The sequence below is a fragment of the Chaetodon auriga genome, unplaced genomic scaffold (assembly GCF_051107435.1).
Source record: "Chaetodon auriga isolate fChaAug3 unplaced genomic scaffold, fChaAug3.hap1 Scaffold_66, whole genome shotgun sequence".
Taxonomy (NCBI): domain Eukaryota; kingdom Metazoa; phylum Chordata; class Actinopteri; order Chaetodontiformes; family Chaetodontidae; genus Chaetodon; species Chaetodon auriga.
The window spans coordinates 12501-17500 of record NW_027482040.1 but is presented as its reverse complement, the minus strand read 5'-3'; positions in this window follow the sequence as shown (position 1 = coordinate 17500).

Sequence of the window (5000 nt, the reverse complement as noted above, 5' to 3'; positions counted from 1 at the left end):
AGGCTGGCTGGCTGGCTGGCTAATGAGAGTGGAGGCAGGAGGAAAGGAAAAGGGTTAGGCTGGGAGCCAGCCCTTGGGGTTGGTGAAGGCAGGCAGGCAGGCAGGCAGCCAGGCAGGCAGGCAGGCAGGCTGGCTGGCTGGCGGATGAGAGTGGAGGCAGGAGGAAAGGAAAAGGGTTAGGCTGGGAGCCAGCCCTTGAGGTTGGTGAAGGCAGGCAGGCAGGCAGGCTGGCAGGCTGGCTGGCTGGCGGATGAGAGTGGAGGCAGGAGGAAAGGAAAAGGGTTAGGCTGGGAGCCAGCCCTTGAGGTTGGTGAAGGCAGGCAGGCAGGCTAGCTGGCTGGCTGGCGGATGAGAGTGGAGGCAGGAGGAAAGGAAAAGAGTTAGGCTGGGAGCCAGCCCTTGGGGTTGGTGAAGGCAGGCAGGCAGGCAGGCTGGCTGGCTAATGAGAGTGGAGGCAGGAGGAAAGGAAAAGGGTTAGGCTGGGAGCCAGCCCTTGAGGTTGGTGAAGGCAGGCAGGCAGGCAGGCAGGCTAGCTGGCTGGCTGGCGGATGAGAGTGGAGGCAGGAGGAAAGGAAAAGGGTTAGGCTGGGAGCCAGCCCTTGGGGTTGGTGAAGGCAGGCAGGCAGGCAGGCAGGCAGGCTGGCTGGCTGGCGGATGTGAGTGGAGGCAGGAGGAAAGGAAAAGAGTTAGGCTGGGAGCCAGCCCTTGGGGTTGGTGAAGGCAGGCAGGCAGGCAGGCAGGCAGGCAGGCAGGCAGGCTGGCTGGCTGGCGGATGTGAGTGGAGGCAGGAGGAAAGGAAAAGAGTTAGGCTGGGAGCCAGCCCTTGGGGTTGGTGAAGGCAGGCAGGCAGGCAGGCTGGCTGGCTAATGAGAGTGGAGGCAGGAGGAAAGGAAAAGGGTTAGGCTGGGAGCCAGCCCTGTGAAGGGTATAGAGCTGGTCCGGCGTGCCACGGCCGGGACGAAAACCGCATCGTTCGTCCTGAATCGGAGGTTGGACTGTGTATGCACAGTATAGTATGTGGAATATATACAAAGGTTGAGAATTTTTAAACAAAAATAAAAGAAAGTAATTGTGAGAAATAAAGAAAAGTAAAAGAGGTTGCTGTATGCCTGGAAAAGGCCGGAAGCCTCCCCACGGCTGTGAGAAGGCCAGGGGGTCAGGCCTGGAGCCAGCCCCCAGCAGGAGTAGCAGGCTGGGGGTCCTGGAAAGGCTGGAAACCTCCCGTGGCTGCGAGAAGACGAGGGGGTCAGGCCTGGAGCCAGCACCCAGCCTGCTCCTCATGCTGGGGGCCTGGAAAAGGCCGGAAGCCTCCCCACGGCTGTGAGAAGGCCAGGGGGTCAGGCCTGGAGCCAGCCCCCAGTACGAGTAGCAGGCTGGGGGGCCTGGAAAGGCCAGACGCCTGCCTGTGGCTGCTAGAAGAAGACGAGGGGCTCAGGGCTGGAGCCAGCACCCAGCACGAGTAGCAGGCTGGGGGGCCTGGAAAGGCCAGAAGCCTCCCTGTGGCTGCTAGAAGAAGACGAGGGGGTCAGGGCTGGAGCCAGCACCCAGCACGAGAAGCAGGCTGGGGGGCCTGGAAAGGCCAGAAGCCTCCCTGTGGCTGCTAGAAGAAGAGGAGGGGGTCAGGGCTGGAGCCAGCACCCAGCACGAGTAGCAGGCTGGGGGGCCTGGAAAGGCCAGAAGCCTCCCTGTGGCTGCTAGAAGAAGACGAGGGGGTCAGGGCTGGAGCCAGCACCCAGCACGAGTAGCAGGCTGGGGGGCCTGGAAAGGCCAGAAGACTCCCTGTGGCTGCTAGAAGAAGAGGAGGGGGTCAGGGATGGAGCCAGCACCCAGCACGAGTAGCAGGCTGGGGGGCCTGGAAAGGCCAGACGCCTGCCTGTGGTTGCTAGAAGAAGAGGAGGGGGTCAGGGCTGGAGCCAGCACCCAGCACGAGTAGCAGGCTGGGGGGCCTGGAAAGGCCAGACGCCTGCCTGTGGCTGCTAGAAGAAGAGGAGGGGGTCAGGGCTGGAGCCGGCACCCAGCCTGCTCCTCGTGCTGGGGGCCTGGAAAGGCTGGAAGCCTCCCCGTGGCTGTGAGAAGAGGAGGGGGTCAGGGCTGGAGCCGGCACCCAGCCTGCTCCTCGTGCTGGGGGCCTGGAAAGGCTGGAAGCCTCCCCATGGCTGTGAGAAGATGAGGGGGTCAGGGCTGGAGCCGGCACCCAGCCTGCTCCTCGTGCTGGGGGCCTGGAAAGGCTGGAAGCCTCCCCATGGCTGTGAGAAGATGAGGGGGTCAGGCCTGGAGCCAGCCCCCAGCACGAGTAGCAGGCTGGTGGGCCTGGAAAGGCCAGACGCCTGCCTGTGGCTGCTAGAATAAGAGGAGGGGGTCAGGGCTGGAGCCAGCAACCAGCACGAGTAGCAGGCTGGGGGGCCTGGAAAGGCCAGACGCCTGCCTGTGGCTGCTAGAAGAAGAGGAGGGGGTCAGGGCTGGAGCCAGCACCCAGCACGAGTAGCAGGCTGGGGGGCCTGGAAAGGCCAGACGCCTGCCTGTGGCTGCTAGAAGAAGAGGAGGGGGTCAGGGCTGGAGCCGGCACCCAGCCTGCTCCTCGTGCTGGGGGCCTGGAAAGGCTGGAAGCCTCCCCGTGGCTGTGAGAAGATGAGGGGGTCAGGCCTGGAGCCAGCCCCCAGCACGAGTAGCAGGCTGGGGGGCCTGGAAAGGCCAGACGCCTGCCTGTGGCTGCTAGAAGAAGAGGAGGGGGTCAGGGCTGGAGCCAGCGCCCAGCACGAGTAGCAGGCTGGGGGGCCTGGAAAGGCCAGACGCCTCCCTGTGGCTGCTATAAGACGACGAGGGGGTCAGGGCTGGAGCCAGCACCCAGTACGAGTAGCAGGCTAGGGGGGCCTGGAAAGGCCAGACGCCTGCCTGTGGCTGCTAGAAGAAGAGGAGGGGGTCAGGGCTGGAGCCAGCACCCAGCACGAGTAGCAGGCTGGGGGGCCTGGAACGGCCAGACGCCTCCCTGTGGCTGCTAGAAGAAGAGGAGGGGGTCAGGGCTGAAGCCGGCACCCAGCCTGCTCCTCGTGCTGGGGGCCTGGAAAGGCTGGAAGCCTCCCCGTGGCTGTGAGAAGGTGAGGGGGTCAGGCCTGGAGCCAGCCACTAGCACGAGTAGCAGGCTGGGGGGCCTGGAAAGGCCAGACGCCTCCCTGTGGCTGCTAGAAGAAGAGGAGAGGGTCAGGGCTGGAGCCGGCACCCAGCCTGCTCCTCGTGCTGGGGGCCTGGAAAGGCTGGAAGCCTCCCCGTGGCTGTGAGAAGATGAGGGGGTCAGGCCTGGAGCCAGCCCCCAGCACGAGTAGCAGGCTGGGGGGCCTGGAAAGGCCAGACGCCTCCCTGTGGCTGCTAGAAGACGACGAGGGGTTCAGGCTTGGAGCCAGCACCCAGCCCTGCTCCTCATGCTGGGGGCCTGGAAAAGGCTGGAAGCCTCCCCACGGCTGTGAGCAGATGAGGGGGGGTCAGGCCTGGTAAGGATGGAAGCCTCCCTGTGGCTGTGAAAAGACGAGGGGGTCAGGCAGGTGAGCTATGTCTATGAGAGAGAGGGAGAGAAAGAGAGAGAGAGAGAGAGAGAGAGAGAGAGAGAGAGAGAGAGAGAGGAGTACCAGGGGCACGGGGATGAGAGCAGAGTACCAGGGGCACGGGGATGAGAGCAGAGTACCAGGGGCACGGGGATGAGAGCAGAGTACCAAGGGCACGGGGATGAGAGCAGAGTACCAGGGCACGGGGATGAGAGCAGAGTACCAGGGGCACGGGGATGAGAGCAGAGTACCAGGGGCACGGGGATGAGAGCAGAGTACCAGGGGCACGGGGATGAGAGCAGAGTACCAAGGGCACGGGGATGAGAGCAGAGTACCAGGGGCACGGGGATGAGAGCAGAGTACCAGGGGCACGGGGATGAGAGCAGAGTACCAGGGGCACGGGGATGAGAGCAGAGTACCAGGGGCACGGGGATGAGAGCAGAGTACCAAGGGCACGGGGATGAGACAGAGTACCAGGGGCATAAAAACCAAAACGACAAGAAGAAGAAGTGGGGGGAGAAAAATATGACAAAGTCAATCTCGGAGAGAAGGCGAAAAGCAGGCCAAAGCGGTTGAAATCCAACCGCTTTGTCATTTTCAGAGAGAAGGCGAAAAGCGCAGGCCAAAGCCAAGCGCGTCTTGCGTATTTTCTACATTTCTTTCATTTTCTACATTTTTCGCCACGTCCCCGATGACAAAACGTCAAAAAAGATAAAGTACAGAAGGAGCGGGGAAGGAAAAACGACAAAAGTCGTTTTCGGAGAGAAGGCCCCAAAGCGGTTGAAATCCAACCGCTTTGGGTACCCCCTTCTCTCCGAAAGGCGCGCGCTTTTACCCGCCTTCCCAAGCGAGTCTGCGCACGATTTCAGAAACCAGCTTTTCGGAAACAGGGGCCTCCAGAGGAGAGGCCCGAGGCGCCCGGCCGTCGATGCCCGCCCCTCAGGCTCGGTGCGTGGGGCGGACAGGAGGGGTCTGCCGGCCTCCGGGCCCCGGTTCTCCGCGCTTTGGGGTGAGGGCCCCAAAGCGGTTGAAATCCAACTGCTTTGGGCACCCCCTTCTCTCCGAACGGCGCGCGCTTTTACCCGCCTTCCCAAGCGAGTCTGCGCACGATTTCAGAAACCAGCTTTTCGGAAACAGGGGCCTCCAGAGGAGAGGCCCGAGGCGCCCGGCCGTCGATGCCCGCCCCTCAGGCCCGGTGCCTGGGGCGGACAGGAGGGGTCTGCCGGCCTCCGGGCCGCGGTCCTCTGCGCTTTGGTTTCTTTTTCTCCGCCAGTCAGACAGCCGCCACACCGATCGATCGGCACACGTGACCCGCCATCGGAGGGCCCCCGCCGGCCAGCGCTCGCCGCTGGCGTTCGGGCGGACGGCTCCTCCGGCCCCGCGGGTTCGCCTCTGCGGCCGGACGGAGAGGAGAGGAGGTTTGCGCGCGTCCCCCGCCCCGCTCCTCCTCTTCTTCCCCCGAGC